We start from the raw sequence: 19267 nt of genomic DNA, 5'->3' as shown, positions 1-19267 counted from the left end.
CAACTCTTCTTCTTAAACGTTTCCATGTTGCTTGAGACATTTTGTCTTAGAACTTTCTATCTTGGAGAATTTGGGTGTCTTAGCTACCCCGAGTAGTTCTAGATGTGTGAGACTGTGGAAGGCAGGGCCACAACAAAACAGAACTTATCGCAGACAGTGCAAATGAAGAGGCTTAGAAGAAGAGACTAGTTTCTAATGAAGAAGTGAAGGAAAAAAGGAACCAGAACCTACACAGGTAGCTGCTCCTAAGGAGCCCAGTGAAGGAGGAAGACATACTCTGATCTTTCTTCTCCCGCTGCCCAATCTCCTGTGCATACCTACCATTATGGTAGGTCAACAAACATAGAAAGTGGAAGGGAAGCAGTGGATGGCTTTGTCATTCCCCTGACGCTCCAAGCCGATCTGATCTCCAAAGATACAAGGCCTTTGGCTTCATTGAAAATTCACCATCTTAAAATCTACGTGGGTTTCTTTTTTCATGGGAGCCAACAAATTCATGACAATTCTCAGGCCAATTGGATAGAAGTGCAGCAGGTGTTATACACCAATCCTTTCTCCTTTTAGGATTGACTGCTAAACTGAGAAGGTCTGGGCCCCCCAGCTGGGACAGCAATGGTCCCAGCTGCAGAGACCTGGGATGACTCGGGGGAGGAGCTAAAGAACAGGACTGATGACACCAATACCCACCCCACACCCTGTTCTCTGGTGGCACATTTTTTATACCTCTGTTAAAGTCCTTACTGTGGGCCTGCATGATGTAGACGATTGGATTTGTCCTCCCCTAACAACACGCAACCTCTGCAGACAAGAACATGTGTCACATTCATTCTTTTGTTCTCACAGCACCTACAAATGTGCTTTACCAGACTTGTTCAGTAAATATTAGATGAGAGAATGCGTCCTTTCTACAGCCTCTCAAAATTCTGCCTTTGGAACTAAGTAGCTCAGGACGTAACAGTTATTGCATCACAATAGGAGATATATGTAAAATGAAATAAAAATTTCAGAATTCCTCTTTGTGCTATGTTATTTTTTCACCTTCTTCTGCCATGCTGGTACCTCTATGAGGGCTGACATCCATAGACAGCTCATACATGCTCTCTGCCAGCTGGTGATGGTAGGTATATATTGAATTACCTTCATATATTTTTGATAATCAGTTGCCTATATATGTTTGGATTGACTTTAGGACTTTCTATTCTGTTCTTATTCTATGTGTCTATTATGTGTCAATACAATACTGTCCTGGTTATTGAGAGTTTACAGTAATTTCTCATATAATGAAGATCAGGTAGTGATCTTCCTCCAACTTTATTCTTTTTCTAAATTGCTTTGTTTAGTACTGGTCTTTTATATTTCTAAGCGAAATTTAGCATTTGCTTGTCAAGTTCTGCTAAATGACTACTGAGATTTTTATCAGAAGAGCGCTGAATTTTCCAACCAAAAAAGTATGTCATATCTCTCCATTTACTCAGGTTTTTAAAAATTTCTTTAAGTGATATTTTGTAGTTTTCAGTGTAAAGATCTATTATCTTTTGTCATGTTTACCCCTAATTATTACACACTTTTTATGATTTGAATATTTTCAGATTTATTGAGGCTTTGAGTATCAATTATGGTCACTCTTGGTATTCCCTATGCATTTTGAAATAATGCATATTCTATTGTTGTTGGGTGAAGTATTCTATAAAGATGACTTTTGTGAAGGTACAAGACCATGTTTTTTCACTATTTTATATCTTTATTGGTTTTTGATTTACTTGTTCTATTAATTATTTGATAAAAAAGTATTGTAATCTTTGTTTATAATTGTGGATTTTTCTATTACTCCTTAGATTTTGTTAGTTTTTGCTTCATATATTTTGAAGTCTTGCAATTGGGTGCATAAATATTTAGAACTGTTATGTTTTCTTGATAAGTTGACTTATTTATCATTGTGAATTAACATTTTTTATACCTGGTGACTTTTTGTTCTGAAATCCATTGACTGATATTAATATATCCATTCCAGCTTTCTTTTGATTCGTGTTGGCATGGTGTATATTTTCCCATTCACTCACTTTAAATCTATTGTGTTTTTATATTGAATGTGCTCTTCTTATTAGTCCTTGTTTTTGATACAATCTGACAGTCTCTGACTTTCATTTGAGAGTCTCTAGTCCATTTATATTTAATGTGATTATTGATCAGGTTAGTATTAAACTTATTTCTATAGAAGACTATTTCTTTTTCCTCTTTTTCTGCCTTCTTTCAGATTGACTGTTTTTTTTAATGTTATTATTTCACCTTTTTTGGCTTTTAAATTATAAATCTCTGCCTTATTATTCTAGAGGATACTTTGGGGTTTGTAGTATGTATCATCAACTCATTATAGCCTACTTACAAGTGACTAAATACTGTTTCACATATAACATATAGTATATGAGCCTCACAGTAGTATACTTCAATTTCTTCCCTTCCATCCTTTATGCTATTATTGCCATACCTTTCATTTTTACATATGTTATAACCCCCTACACAAGACTATTATTTTTGTTAAAATGTTTATTATTTACAGATTTAAACAACGAGAAAATCCTTATGAATTTACCCATGTTGTATCTCTTCTTACCTTCTTTATTTCTTTGTCAAGATTCAAATTTTTATCTGGTATCCTTTTTATTTTCCTCAAGGACTTTCTTTAATATTCTGTATGGTTGAGTGTGCTGATAATGAACACTTTCAACCAGTGACTGAAAGAGTCTTTATTTTGTCTTTGAATTGAAAAGATATTTTTTAAATATAGGATTCTGGAGTGACATCTTTTTTTATTTTATTTTAGTGCTTTAAAGGTATTGCTTCACTGTCTTCTTGATTGCATTGTTTCTGACACACTTAAAAAAAATTTGCTATCACATTTATCATTGACTCTTTGTATGCAATGAGCTTTTGTCTCTGGATGCTTTTATGATTTTTTTTTATCATTGGTTTGAGCAAATTGTTGTGTTTGGGTAAAATTTTCTTCACATCTTTTCTGTTTAGGGTTCATTAAATTTCTTTGATCTATGGGATTACGTGTATCATCAAGATTGAAAAATGGGGGGCCATTATTTCTTCAAATAGTTTCTTCTCCATCCCCTCCCCAAAAACTCTATATAGGTATATATTAGGTCTCTATGGCCTTTCCAAAGTTCACTAATGTTCTTTTAATTGTATATTTGGGTCTTTTTCTGTGCTTAATTTCAGAAAATTTTCACTGCAACATTGTTACATTCATTAATATTTTCTTCTACAGTGTCTGATCTATTGTTAATCCTTTCCAGTATCTATAAATAACCTCAGACATTACAGTTTCTGTTCTCAGAGATTGATCTGGACTTTTAAAAATATCCTCTATGTTTCTACTTAATATTTTGAATATAAAGAATGCAGTTACAATAATTGTTTTGGTATACTTTTCTACTAATTTTAACATTTGTGTCAGTTCTGCACTGGTTTTGATTAATTCCTCTCCCTACTATGGATTGTACCTTCCTTTTTCACATGCCTAGTAATTTTTGATCAGATGCCATACATCATGTACTTTTTATTCGTTGGTGCTGGATATTTTTGTTTTCCTATAAATGTATTTTTTAATTTTTTTAATGTCTACTTATTTTTGAAGAAGGGAGAGACAGAGCATGAGTGGGGGAAGAGCAGAGAGAGAGGGGGACACAGAATCCGAAGCAGATTCCAGGCTCTGAGTTATCAGCAAAGAGCCCGATATGGGGCTTGAATTCACGAACTGCAAGATCATGACCTGAGTTGAAGTCAGATGCTTAACTGACTGAGCCACCCAGGTGCCCCATCCTATAAATATTCTCAATCTTTGCTCTGAAATTTAGTTACATTACTTGGAAGAAATTAAATATTTGGAGGTCTTGTTTCTAAGACTTGCTAAGCAGTCCTAGATTGTGATTAATCTAGGAATGATTATATTGTACTATCGAGGCGATATTTCTCTGTGTATTCTACCAATGCTTCATGAAACATGTGGCTTTCTAGTCTTGTTAATGAGATCAGGAATACTTCCTTAACCCATGTCACTCCAGGCACTTCTTTTAGGTGATGCTTTTCCCAGCCTGCCATAGTTTCCTCACACACATATGTTGATCAGGACTCAGGTGAATACTTAAGGGTTACCCTCTGCAGATCTCTGGAGTTCTCTATCTGTACAGCTCTGTCTCTCTCTGATATTCTGCCCTGTGAACTGTAACTACCTTCATCTTCCTTGTCTTTTAACCATGTCTCCTCCTCTCAGAGAGTTCACCTGTCTTCAATTTTGGCTTTCCTTTCCTGTGCCATGATGCAGGAACTCTTTCCATACAGTACCATGAGGCAATCACAGGTAACTCCATTTGTTTACCCGATGTCGAGTGTTTGAAAACAATTGGTTCATATGTTTCATCCATTTCAGTTGTTTTATACGGGAAGGTAAATATAGTCCCCATTATTCTATCCTGTTTTGAAGTAGAAGTAAGATTGCTGCTTTAATGTTTATCTCTTTTTTAATGCAGAGTTTAGAGAATAAACAGTTAAAGTCTAGAAAGCTTAAAGAATGATGGTGAAACAAAAGTGAACAAGGGTGAAGAGTTTGGGTAAAGGCAGAGGGTAGGGGATTGGAGCAGGCAAGAAGATCTTAGTTGCCAGTAGTGACTCATGCAGGAAAGGAATAGAAAGGTAATATAAGAACTATAAACATGGATTTCCCTAGGTTTGAATCACATGAAAATTTTCAGGATATGCAATGAAATTTGAATTATTTTTTTTTTAATTATTTTTTGTTGTCAAACTATGTGTTCTGTTTTGGTTTGTTTTCAAATACTATGCCATGAATAAACTGGCTTTTGTGCAGATTATAATACTATCATATATATGTGTAATATATGTGTACTATATATGTAATATACACACAATATATATGTAATACATGTGTATATGTATATATGTATAATGTGTATGTAATAATTACATATACGTGATAGTATTATCATATAATCTATGTATATATGTGTGTGCACATACATATACATGCATGCATGTATGTATATGTATACATATATGTATACATATGAAATACATATGTAATAATTACATGTGTATGGAAGTATTATAGTATTATAATCTATATATATGATATATATATATATATCATATATATATAATTACATACATAATGCAGATTATAAATACTGCCATGGACTTCAAAATCTGTATCTTTCCATGTGTTTTTCCTTCCCTTTGGAATGTGATTCCACCTTGATCTAACTAAACTCCTCACATCCTTTTTCATCCAGTAGAAGCATCACGTCCCTGGTGACATCCTCCCCCTCTGCCACCCAGGCTAAGCCTGCTTCTCTCTCTTCTCTGCTCCTTTAGTTTGTTGCTCGTGTGTACACAAATTCCAACACTTTCAGTATCATATAGCAATTACTGTTTATCTGTTATTTTCCTCAGCAGACTGAGAGCATATGAAAGGCAGGGACAACATCTCAATCACTTTTGATAGAGTTTCTCAGTACTTATATAAAATTATATCTATTCCTTTCCTGTTTCCCCTTCTACTGTATATTGAAACATTTACACACACACACACACACACACACATATATACACATATATATACACATATATGTGTGTGTGTGTGTGTGTGTGGTTTATACCTCACTTTTTGTCCAAAACTTAATCCTGCAGAAAGCTGCAATTATCACCTTATAAGCCTATTAAAATAATGAAATGTATTTACCAGTTCATGGTTCCAAACTTGGCTGTGTATCATCTCCCATCCCAGACACAGAAAATCAGAATTTCAGAAGAGTGATTCCCAGGAATATATATTTTTAAATGCTCACCAGAGTGAGTCTGGTCATTGACAGATATCTGACTTTATTCCTAATTTGATGTGCTAAGATCTGGGATTGCCTTTCTGGACTGAAGCATTCTGGGAGAGTTCGTTGCCCAGGGACCTAGTTAAATTTGAAGATTTACAATAGAACAAAGATGATACAGGACGAAAGATTTGGATGGAGATGTAAAAATTAATATAGACACATACACACCTCTCTTTCCTACCTGGGCTGGTGAGTATAGTCAGTAACTATGTATGTATTTATTGCAAGAGATAAACAACTGAGTGGTAGGTGCCCTTGCCATTTGAATAAGTGAGCCTATTAGGAATAAATTATGCATGGTCACTTTCTTTTTTCTTTTTTTTTTTTTCTGTCCCTCTTTTGCCATTTTCCAGGAATCGCATCCCATAATTGGGTTGTAATAAAATGTGACTGCTCGGGCAATGCTGGCATTCATCTACATGCTCCTGCCACTTCAGCCCAGGGCGTTCTCTCCTTCTTCCTGGTTCTCCCTCATCTCCCGCCAACCCCCCTTGCAGAGCACTGATGAGATGTGACAACAGAAAACACAAGTGCATTTCCTCGAGATTTACCAACATCCAGAAGGAAAGCTCAAAGGAAAAGGAACAATAGTAAAGGGGACTTGTGGAGGGAAGACAGTTCCTAAGCCTGTCGTTTGCAAATGTCAGCTCCATTCTCTGGGAGCTCTGGAGACTGTTAAGCAAACCTGTTTCTAATGAATACAACAAGAGCCATTTGAATCCTCTAGACTTGAACCAGTCACATTTAACAGATCACCCAGTCTATCTTCCATTATCCTCAGAGGCAACCTGGGCCTCGCAGCATCTTTTCAATTTCAGCCTCAAATGGTCCAAGCTATAGGCTTCAATAGGATTCAGCAGGTAAATGATGTGAGAGGGCTAATATACTTTCCACATAATATTATATAATTGCTATGTATTTTGTAGTCGTACGTACCATAGTATTATATAATTACTTTACTTATCCTATTCTCTTAACATGTTAGATTTCAGTGATCAATTAGTCTTGATTATTTATTAACACAGCCAGGGGAGCAGCCTAGAAATGCATAGAGCCAGTGGATTTTCTTCTCCACTCCAGCATTCATTAGCTGGGTCAAACACTTATCCTCTGCAGGCCTATTTCTGCACATGTAAGAATGAGATCAAATGTCATCTTACTGAAAATGTTTGCTGAAAGAAAACAAGGCAAGGATGTATTTGAAAGGTGTAAAGTAATATAAAATTATGAGCTCGTATAATTATTGGTATGATTATTTCCAAATGTCTAGAGCTGACTTTTTACTTCACTGAGTTCTTTGTTGAGTTATATTCCACAAAATGGAGAACGTACTATTCTTCAACATTACTTGGTTGAACATGCCCATCATCCCTTTAGTTGGCTGCTTCAATTCACAAATCATTCTTGTCATTCTGACTTCTCTTCCCTTTGCTACCATATATCTGATCCTGAGGGGTCCATTGAGCAAGAATATTAAATAGGGCGCAGTGCTGATAAGATTCTCCATCACCTTCTTCCAAGGACATTAATTCCACCGGATCCATTTCGTATACACTTCTTCCTGTGCAATGACTAGTCCCACTATGACCTTTCCCAAATACAGACATCACAATGAAAGTTTGTAGGCCAAAAAGTTAATGGCAAAAGGCTGATTTTCTGTAAATGAACAAGGTACTAGCCCTGTACAAGGATCGGAACAGTTTTGCACTTATGAAATTATTTACATGTATTGATGATAATGCATTGTCTTACGCTAAATAGTAATTTAGCATAAACAAAGAGTACATTGGAGCACCTGGGTGGCTCAGTCGGTTAAGCCTCCGACTTTAGCTCAGGTCCTGATCTCGTGGTTCGTGGGTTTGAGCCCCACATCGGACTCTGTCCTGACAGCTCAGAGCCTGGAACCTGCTTCTGATTCTGTGTGTCCCTCTCTCTCTCTGCCCCTCCCCGACTTGTGCGCTCTGTCTCTCAAAAATAAATGTTAAAATAAATAAATAAATAAATAGGACATTACGCTACTCTGTGTACTTCTTCAAACAAATAAATGTGCTGAACGCACCCCCACACCAGTGGGGATTTCTCAAAGAACCACATAGCTGTCAACAGTCCTGATGCCCAAGTGCCACTACATAGAATCTGATGTGATGATGTTCTTGTTTTAGCTATTTTTGTAGAAAACAAAAATCGGAAGTCAAGGAAAAGGAGGGAGACAGAGATAAGCTGAAAGAGAATGCAAAGTATAAAAATGAAGAGAAGAAAGAGAAAAAAAGAAAAGGGGAAAGGATAGGAGAAGTAAGAAGGGGGCTGTATGTAGCATATTGGTATATTTTGAGATGAATATTCATTATAATATATACTGGATGCAGTAAGATTTTCTTTTTCTCTTTCCTTTCTCAATTCCCATTGGCAATAGCTGGAATAGAGAATGATGAACATGTATCAGAGATCGTGAATTCAACGGCAAAGGGTAAGGGACGCAGAAAGGGAAGCATTTTATGAGATGAATACAAAAGCTTTGCTAAAAAGGAACTATGATAATGCTTTATGTTGAAAAATCACTTTTCAGCATTAAGGCATCTCCACATGTCATCTTATGTAGTGAAGAAGGTCGACAGAATCATAGTTAATATTTTTCTTGAGAAGTGGTTGGTATCCCTTCACAACCTTGCCCCAATGAAACTGGCCAAAACTTGCTACCACCCAAGCCATGTTCAACCCCGTTCAGCTTACTTTTGCTCTTTCATGAGATGGTCAGAACTAGCAGGTTATCTGAGGTAGGATGGTATAGACCAGAAAAGGGCCTGCAGTCAAAGGTACTCACCGAGGTTCAGCAGATATGTGAGTGGGTGGGAGCCATTCATGATGGAAAACTTGTGTCCTCTAATACGCGGCAGAAAGTAGAATTCAGAAGGATGCTTTTGGTGATGGTTCCAACAAGTAGACGTTCATCAGGCGGTTGGACTGGAAATAGTAGTGCCCCAGCCCAGCCGATGATCAGAAAACAGCAACAGGCAATATCCCCGACTGTGTTGGTAGGTTATCCCTCCCTGCACCCCGCCAGAGTCTGGCTTTCAGAGGTCACCAGAACGATGAGGGTATGGTGAAGAAGAGACTGGCCTGAGGAGATACACAAGGGGCAAATAAAGGGAAGTCTCCTTCCCTATGAAAAGACAAGAGACCAGGTTCCTAGGATCATGGTACAAATCCTAAACCATCAGAGCAGAAGATTTGGTTTCATGCTAAGTCACCCGAATGTTGGACAAGAACCACGTAAATCCTAGGGCGCCTGGATGGCTCAGTCGGCGGAACGCCCGACTTCGGCTCAGGTCACCATCTCAAGGCTTGTGAGTTCGAGCCCCGCGTCGGGCTCTGGGCTGACAGCTCAGAGCCTGGAGCCTGTTTCGGATTCTGTGTCTCCCTTTCTCTCTGCCCCTCCCCTGTTCACACTCTGTCTCTGTCTCTCTCAAAATTAAATAAAACATTATAAAAACTTAAAAAATAAAAATAAAAAAGAAGTGCATAAATTCCTACCTTGGAAAGGGAGGGTTGTAGCCCACATAGGGGGACAAGATGAGTTTACAGGAAAAGACCAATGGGGTTGGGGGGCGGGTTATGGGCTCAAAGTATTGCCACCTTACCTCAGGGTGTGCCTCGGGTCCCCCAATCACCTGGTTCTTTCTGCCGAATTATAATATCTAATTTTTATGTAAAATTCCCATGTAACTGGCCAAAATTTGTAAAGCAGAGTGTAAGCCAACCAAAACATTTCTGAGGAGTGTTGATTTTAGATCTCTGTGATCTACTATGGAATTTAACACTTATTTATATCCAGTCCTACAAAGTTCTCTACTTTTTAGTGTCTATTATTCCTTTTTTGTCAATTAAATTTCAGGCCAGAGCTGTCATGTCATCACTGGTCATAGTTTTCATGGTACCCAATACTGTGCCTAACAAATACCGATGTTTTACATGATTGTATATGAGAGTATGTAGAACAAAGATCAAAATACTAAAAAAGACATTGGCATATTATGGAAGGGAGTCGAAAAATAATGACTTGGTCCTAACATCACTTAGGAAGTGAGAAAACGTACTAGCAAGAAAGTCTCGATCAACAGACAAAAACAGAAACTAAAACTACAACACAAAAACAACACAAAATACAACAACAGAAAACCAAACAGAAAATAGAAGTAGGCCAACTCACCGTTTTAGGAAAAGAAAGTGTGCTGAAACAAAAAAATTGCACGAATTCAACAGTTTGGCAAATAACCTTGCTGGTACTGGAGAGACATCTGTAGATGATTCTCCAGCTACCTGGAAATAGGAGAAAAAAGGAAAGAGAGGAAGGGGAAGAAAGAGAGAGAAGAAAAGAAAAAAGAAAAGAAAAGAAAAGAAAAGAGAAAAGAAAAAGAGGAGAGGAGAGGAGAGAAGGGAGGGGAGGGGAGAGGAGGGAAGGGAAGGGAAGGGAAGGGAAGGGAAGGGAAGGGAAGGGAACAGAGGGGAGGAAAGGAAAGGAAAGGAAAGGAAAGGAAAGGAAAGGAAAAGAAAGGGAAAGGAAAAGGAAAAGGAAAAGGAAAGAAAAAGAGCTTAAAAAGAACAGGTAGAAGTTTGAGAGAAGACCCCAATACATTCAACATGGTCCAAGCAAGAAAAGGGGGGTGTGATGTTAAGCAGCTGGTTAAGAGCTGAACTCTGTCTCTTGCTGCTCCCCATTGAATGACTTCTCACGGGTACCTTGAAGTCAGGGATGGTAGAAAGAATCAGCAAATGCTACAGTGAAGACCTTCCTTCACTCCCAATCCCAAATACCTTTCCAGAAGGTCATTTAACATTTACCAGTATATCACTATATCATATAGAAATTCATGACTTCCTACTTCTCAGAAACAACAGCTGTGAAAAGTCAGCAGGCAGTGAAGGGCGAGCTCAAGCTGCCAGCAGCCCTGCCCTGGGAGAATTTCAGCTCCCCTCGCCACAACTTTCCCCTCCTTCCCCACACTATGGAGCTGACTCCCTGAGCTCACAGATGCCCAACTTTGTTGCCTTTTATTTTTATTTCTTGTTAACGTTTCTTTATTTTTGAGAGACAGAAACAGAGTGTGAACAGGGGAGGGGCAGAGAGAGAGGGAGAGGGAGACACAGAATCCGAAGCAGGCTCCAGGCTCTGAGCTGTCGGCACAGAGTCGGACGTGGGGCTGGAACCCACGAACTGCAAAGCCATGACCTGGGCCACAGTCGGATGCTTAACCGACTAAACCCCCCAGGCGCCCTTTTAAAATAGGCACCTGTTCCCTTTTAAAATAGTGTCTCTTACCAGCATCTGGCAACAGCATCTGGGACACTTCTGGGCTGCTTAGACCCATGTAAACTGTCCGTCAATTACTAGACCTGTGCCAACCTCCCAGCCCAAACTATCAGTACTCAGGGGCCATCAGTGGATGGTGGAGAGAGAGAAAAGGAGAGACTGAGAAGCCTACACGGAAGAAAGTACCTTTCTGGAAACTTCTGCTGGCCTATGAAATAATGTCTTTTCACTCAGCTGGGATCAATGTGGATACGGCTCATTAAACAAAACCCCATATAAGAAAAGGTAAATTTGGTAACAAGTATTTATTTTAATAAAGAATTCACCATAGGATAACATTAAATAACTGGCTTCCCGAGTGCACTTACATAAAATCTTTTTAAGAGCACTGCCATTATAGAAAGTGAGCTAATATTTAAGCTGAGTGTACAATGACTCTTTAGGGGAAAGAGTGGTTTAACCACTGAGCATAATTGTGGGTCTGCTTTAAAATTTAGGAAGTCACTGGTTTCTATGGCTCTACTATAATAATTTCTCTTTTCTGCACTATGGCTGGCTCATCACAAAGAGTGCAAGAGTGGGTACCTTCCCAAGATAGAAGGGGCTGGAAACAGACGTGCTTCCAGATTCTATTACCTTTGTCAACAGGAATGAAATATTCTTTGTATGTCAGTTGAAATAGTGACTGGACACATCTACAAAGATTCAGTAGCTTTCCACTTCCACAAAATATTAAAATTGGAATTCTATCACTGCATGGTCATTAACAATGTTAAAGTTAGATAATCATGGGCTTATAAATCCTGCCAAGTTTTTAACGGATCGATTTCATTCTGGTACCCATGAAACTCGGATAAGCGCATTAGCTTTTGTGTCATTGTTTGAAATGTAACCAGGCGCTCCTGAACAACCATAATTTTGCCTCCAATGAGAAAAAGCTGATGGAGAAGGAGGAAGCAGGGGGCGAGAGGAGGGACAAGAAGGAAGGATTTATGAAGGATGCACCCCACGGTGGGTCGTAGTAGTCAATTTTACGCAGGTTTTCTTTTTTTAAGTTTATTTATTTTGAGTGAAAGGGAGGCAAGTGCAGAGAGAGAGAGGGAGAGAGAGAGAGAATCCCAAGCCCGCTCCACGCTGTCAGCTCAAAGCCTGACGCGGGGCTCGATCTCACAAACCATGGGATCACGACTTGAGCCGTAATCAAAAGTCGGCCGCTGAACCGACTGAGCCACTCAGGTACCTCTTATGCAAGTTTTCTAATTGTATCTCACCACCCAAGAAAATAACACAAACTTCAAGACCCTATGTTACATCTGTTTTACAAATGTGCAAATTCGGCTTGTCCAAATGCACAGACGTGGGTGTTCAGAGTCAGAATTGGCATTTTGAGTCTATTTGACTGGAATCTATTATTTGGGGAGACATTGTTGACTATGTGTCCCAAAACAGTGCACATTCATTTTACAAAGTTAGGAAACAACGGGAATATTTTTAAATGAAATAAAAACATGGATTAATTATCTCATCTAGAGATGTTCCTGGTTTATTTATAGTTATTGCCTTTCAGTTACTTTTCAATACATGGGTTTTTTTTTCTGTTTTATGAAGTTCTTTTTTTCCTCCTTATAGAAAGAATACATCTTCCTTGTAGAAAATGCAGAGAAGTATAGAGAAGGTAAAACTCATCTATTATTTGTTATAGTTCCTGAGCCAGGCACACAATAAGCTGATTAATCAATGGTTTATTTTCCTATTTATTGTTTCTATACTTGAAATTATACTCTATATATGTAGAATGCTGTATCAATTTTATAGAACATGAGTATGCTTTGTGAAAGACTGCATAATTTCCCATCGTATGAATTTACCCTCATTTAGGTAACCATTTCCCTTTTATTATAAAGTTGGGTCATTTTCAGGTATCCAACAGTGCGGTGAATATGTTGGCTCATGTACTCCCACCTTGAATCATTTTCTTAGGATAAATTTCTACAAGTGAATCATTAAGTTAAAGCATCTGAGAATTTTTTTTTTTACGTTCTTGATACAAATGGCCCAAACTGCTTTCCAAAGTGATTGAAACAATTTATAAATCCACCTGCAGAGCCCAAGACTGATTTTAGCTATAACGAGGATTTTATGTTGATCAAAACGTGTTCCTTATTGCCATTATTTCTAAGGACTCTGTTCTTCCCTTCTTAGCACTTACCAAAATTTGTAGGTCCTATAGCATATTGGTTTAATGGGAGCCTGTTTTATTAACTATAACCCTGTTGAAAACAGGAACTCTCTCTCTCTCTCTCTCTCTCTCTCTCTCTCTCTTTTTCCCACCGTTAAACAGCCAGTACTCAACCAGTTAGGGCCCAACACGGAAGAAACAGTTATGTTTGTTGAATGAATGGAAAAGTTTGTTCGGTAGAAGATGATGTTTCAGAGTATTTAAACACCAGAATCATCCAGACAAGATAACTCTGAGAGGATCATTTTTAATGATCATCCTGGTTTTTCATGAATTGTGATAACTGAAGGATTTGCTCTGGCATTCAGCACATGGTCAGGTTCCAGGCTCTGGAACAGTAGACCTTGATGTCATAGCATTCCAACCGTGACGGGTCCCATCCACGAGGAACTCGGCAGATTCTGATGGCTTCCCACTGGACTCTCCTGGTGGGGAGTGAAGGGCCTGTAGGCATGTGGGGTGGGGTCTCTCCCATTTACACATGAGTTACAATGTTTCCATTAAGTAACCCTTCAAGGTGAGGCCCCCTTGCTCTCTTTGAAGCCAGACTCCTCCCTGAGGCTTGAAAAGAAACCACACTGCAAAATCACCAAAGAGTTAAGACTTTTGCAACCAAAGCAAAACAATCAGACACAACGGGGGATGGTCCTGTGTGTTACTTTGTCCCAGAGACTTGTTTTTGTATCTGTTCACTAGGGCACAGTCCTCTCTCACCCCTGGGGGAAAACCTTGGCTGGTGGGTTCATTTCCTCCCGCTGTGTAAGATGGTCGCATCAAGTGAACATCAGCATCGCGGACGCTCTCGGTTCTATGGTGACTTTAAGTTGCCGAATACAGCCTTGATTTGAACATTAGAAGCTCCATCCACCGCATGTTACACACACACTCAGTACTCCTGGACTCGGCTAGGATTTAAATAAGGCCAGTCTTCGAGCAGAGAAGTGTTCCTCTTCCTCGCTCTCTCTCTCTCTCTCCTCAGAACCTCTTCCCCATATTTTTGAGTCTTGTGATCCACTTTGAGGGTGTGGGGCATGAGCACAGAGGAGGAGAAGGCAGGGCAGATGATTTTACTCAAGTGTAACAGCGGTCATATGGCTCTGGGTTTTCTAGGTCCCGACAGGTGTATTGGGGTCACCTTCTTTCTCCTACAGCAGCTGAGAGGTTGTGACAGAGCCCGCCCCAAGGGCCCTGGACTGCACCCTGGGGACCAGGCAAAGTCCCCCGAAGCCCCCACAACCTGCCCCACCACTCAGGGACTCTCCCCAGGTCCCGCTAACCTTCCAGGCAGTTCCTTGGGCCAGAATTAAAGGGCTCCAGCCACTTGTCCCTGCTTTACCCCACCCATGACAGATATCTCATTTATGAAAACCACTCCTAAATCCTTGGCTCCTACCAGTGGGGCCACCGTGCAGCGCACCTCTCTTTTGCGACCCCAGATGTAGCAGAGGCAGCGGCTTGCCACCTCGGACCCTGCAGGACTTGGCGCCAGGGCTGGTCCTCGGTCATCCCTGCGCAGGGGAGGAGACGGCTCTGCCCCGCTTCTCCACCTGCCTCAGTCCCACAGGGGATCCCTCTTTCCTTCACTCCGCTTTGGAGATGCCAATAGCGAGAGAGACGCCCACACTGCCCAGCACCCGCAAGGCCACCCCCAAGGTGTGCCGGCAGGGGGGTTGGGGAGAGGACGCTAAGCTCCAGCGGCCTGCCGAGCCCTGGTGTGGCGGCCGGAACGGAGGAGGCGTGCGTGTCCCCTATCACATGTTCCACAGAGGGCCAGCAGTCTGCAGACTGATAAGGTGGCCCTTGGGAGGAAAAATGAGGAACCTGTCGCCCTTTGAGAGAACCGTCGGGGTGAAGGGGAGACACCAAAGGGAGAACGCCTGCAGGCACTTCTCTCCAGGTTCACACCTGATACAAAATTTAGACACAACCATAAGCAAGCAGGGTGTCTGCGATGACTTAATTCAAGATGTTCCAGCCTGCTTTCTTTTCCTTTTCCTTTTCTTTTTTTTTAAAGCTTTATTCATGTATTGGGGGGGGGGGTGATGAGCAGGGGAGGGGCAGAGAGAAAAACAGAGAGAGGGAGAGAGAGAATCCCAAGCAGGCTCTGCGCAGGCAGCATGGAGCCCGATGGGGGACTCAAACTCACGGACCGCGAGATCATGACCTGAGCCCAAACCAAGAGTCAGCGGCCGAACCGACTGAGCCATCCAGGCGCCCCACTGTTTCCTCTTCTGAAGGCACATCCGTGGGATGTACGTCTGGCTTTCCTTTTCCATGAACATCCATCCGCCACACCGTTCATGAGTCCGTCCGTACCCACAGGTCTGCATGTCTCCAGCACAATACTCTTCCCTCCCTTTCTACGCGTGGCCCCAGTGAGGCTGGGACAGCCCCCTTCATATCCCACGTGCCCCTCTCATATCTGCTGTGACCACCTCAGGATTAAATCATCCTGCACTGTCTGTGCGCTCCTGTGCTCATTTGCTTTTCGTACGCGTGTGTCTTACCTCCTGAAACAGAGTTGAGACCTATAACCTGAGGGACGATTGCATCTCAGGCTGTGTCTCCACACCAGGCTGTTCTGCCTTCGTTGTTAACCTTCCATTTCCCCCCATTTCCTACAGGGCAAAGGCAGACCTTCCGAGGACACCGTACAGCTCCATTATGTTATAACTAGTTGTAACATAATTGGAGTTTTATGCATCAAAGCTTTGCAGAGGCACAGATGGAAAGCAACTCTTGGAATTCCCTCAGTAACCGTGGTTCAGGCTTAGCTGCTCAATACAGAAATATTAAATATTAATTGTGTGCCAGGCACCAGACACAAAGGAGCCACCTTCAAAGAGCTTGCATCGCACTGCCCGTGATCCTTTTCCATTGCCACTCGGAACCAATGACCACAAACTCAGTGGCTTCAGACAACACAAAGTTATTCCAGAGCTCTGGAGACCAGACGAATGAAACGGTTCTCAGCAGGCTAAAACCGAGGTGAGGGTGGGGCTGTGTTCCCTCTGGAGGCTCTAGGGGAGAATCGGTTTCCTTGCCTTTTCCAGATTCTGGAGGCTGACTGCATTTGTTGGGGCATGGCCCCTTCCGTCACAAGCCAGCAATGTGCCCTTAGGTCTTACCTTTTGCCCCACTCCATCCTTCTCTCTGCCATCACATTCTCTCCTCCAAGTTTTCTTCTCCCATCGTCTCCTTTTAGGAACCCTTGTGATTGCATTGGGTCCACTTGCATAATCCAAGCTAATCTCCTTAAGATCGGCGGACTAACAACCTTAATTCCGTCCACACCCTTGATTCCCCAGGGTCACGTAATGGGACACAGGCATGGGCTCCAGGGACATCTTTAAGGAACAATTGTTGTACCTACTATATTGATAGAGATAGTTCACCATAAATGAGTAAAGTCAAATAGTTTATGACAGAAAAGAAGTCTGCACGGAGGGAAGCACAGGAGAGCAGGGAGACACAAGGATTCTGTGCTCATTTCTGCCTGGTAGAGGGCCAGAGATTACTCTAAAATGAGATGTCTTTGGAAGTAGAGCCCAAGAAATGGTATAGTCTCTCATCAGGCTGACGATATGATATAATGCTTGAAGAAAGTAATTCCGAGCGCAGAGGACAGTGGGAGAAAAAAAAATGCTTATTTATGAAACAGCATGATAAGTTAATGTAAATTGAGAGACTTTTAAAAACATTGCAAGAGTATAGTGTACCAAGATAGACAGTTAGAGAAGGAAACAGGGCCATGTCATGGAGAGCCTTGCATGATATATTGAGGATTGGGGGCTTTATATGTTTTTTTAAATTTATTTATTTATTTTGAGAGAGAGAGCTTGTACACACGAGTGGGGGAGGAGCAGAGAGAGAGGGAAGAAGAGAATCCCAAGCAGGCTCCTCTCTGTCAAAGCAGAGCCCCATACAGGGCTGGAACTCACAAACCATGAGACCGTGACCTGAGCCAAAGAATCGGAAGCTATACTGACTGAGCCACCCAGGCACCCCCCAGAATTTACCTTAAAAATACTAACACTTGAGGGTGTTTAAGGAACACATCAGGGTGATGAGGTAGGTGTTTTTAGAACATCTACTCTAACCAAGAGGAGTGCAGGACGAGAGGTAAGAAATTCAGGAAATGATGAGAGCCTGAGCTGAAAGAGTTTCAGTGAGGACGGAGAAAGTAATTGGATGGAAAAAATGTTGAGTAGAATTTGCTAGACTGGGTGACTGATTGGGTTTATAGAGAGAAAGAGAAGAGAGTTTCCAAGATGACTCACAGGATTTGTTTTGACTGACTGATACGATCCAGTGAAAAGGGATCTTAGGAAAAAGAGCATGTTTAAGGATAAAGACAGAGTTGTGCTCTATTTGGGATGTATTTATCATAAGATACAGCTGACCCTTGAACAACATGGATTTGAACTGCACGGGTCCACTTATAGGCAGTTTTTTTCAAGGACAGTGCAGTACTGAAAATGTATTTCTGGTCAACCGTAGGCTGTTAGTAGCTAGGTTTTGGGGGAGTCAAAGGTTATATCCAAATTTTTGACTGTGTGGGGCGTCAGCACCCCCAACACCAACATCGTTCAAGCGTCAACTGTGCTCGCAAGGGATGTCATGATTTCCAAGAGGCAGTTGGTTGCATTGGCCTGGAAATAAGACAATGTGGGCTAGACATTTAGATAGAAGAGACATCATTATATCGATGTTAGTTGAAGCTATGACAATGGCTGAGTATAAAGTGAGGAAAAAAGCTGACCAAGCACAGAACCCTGGATACCACCAACATTCATAGGATGGGAAGGATAAGAGGACCCAGCTGAGGAAACTAAAAGATACTGAGGAATCTGAGGAGAAAACCCAGAGAGAGAAAATTCTGTCATGGCAGTCAAAGGAGAGACTTTCAAGAAGGGAATGATCAATAGTGTCAAATATCACGGGAAGGTCAAGGAAGGAGATGATGATTAAAAGCCCCTTGGACTCAGTGATTAGGAGGACCCTGCTGACCTTTGTTAGTATCACCGAAGATATGGAACAGAAACCTAATTGCAGTGAGTTAGGGAATGAACTGGTGGTAAGCAAGTGAAGAGTATGCCGTCAATGTTATTAGCTTTGAAGGAAGAGTCGGCAATAATTAGAATCAAAAGAGGCTTCTTTGGTTTTGTCTTTCAGGTAACGACATAAGGATTTCAAATCTTCCTTTCTTCATGAAATTCTTTACAACCATCTCAAAAAGAATTGAGGGCTTCCTTCTCTGAATCCCCATAAAATGGCTACCTACCACCGAGAAGGTCTCCATGACACGGACAGAATCCCGCTTGGTAATCTCATGCCTGCCACACGGAAAGAGGTCAGCAAACATTTTTAAATGAATGAGTGGAAGGATGAATCGATGAATCAGTGAATCAATGAATCAATGAATGAATAAAAAGGTTTCTGTCGGCTGACCACTTTTTGGAACACAGAAATGCTCACATATGCTGGTTGAAAAATAGAGTTCAATGATGTTGTTTTGTCACTGGACACCAAGAAATACGATGCTTAGGCAGTATTCAATATATTTCTTTATAACCAACAAACAATAACTGGCAGAACATTTCCCACCTTAGGGATTTAATTTTCATTACAACGCTCTCTTTACTGCTCACACTACCCTTTCTAATAAGTAACCTGAAGTAAAAGCATCCTGGAGAGACGATTCTTTAGAGAGAGTTTCACTTTGCTATACAATTCCTGCTGCCTGACCCCTACCAGCCTCAGGGGATGAATGGGGCTACTTTCTTTCCCTGTTAAGCCCTAGTGAGAGTA

The 19267-nt window shown here is 41.0% G+C and overlaps 1 long non-coding RNA gene across 1 annotated transcript; it reads left to right on the top strand.

The window, feature by feature from the left end:
* The first annotated feature begins 1020 nt into the window (after positions 1-1020).
* Positions 1021-18906, top strand: LOC131495530 (uncharacterized). The gene is made up of 5 exons (XR_009254000.1): positions 1021-1117; positions 8323-8376; positions 12847-12892; positions 16081-16444; positions 18632-18906. It is a non-coding gene; the product is annotated as an uncharacterized LOC131495530 (long non-coding RNA).
* The last annotated feature ends 361 nt before the right edge of the window (positions 18907-19267 follow it).

Source organism: Neofelis nebulosa, chromosome 15 (genome assembly GCF_028018385.1).
Source record: "Neofelis nebulosa isolate mNeoNeb1 chromosome 15, mNeoNeb1.pri, whole genome shotgun sequence".
In the NCBI taxonomy this organism is placed as follows: Eukaryota; Metazoa; Chordata; class Mammalia; order Carnivora; family Felidae; genus Neofelis; species Neofelis nebulosa.
The sequence above is the reverse complement of the archived record's forward strand: the minus strand, read 5'-3'. Positions and strand labels throughout refer to the sequence as shown.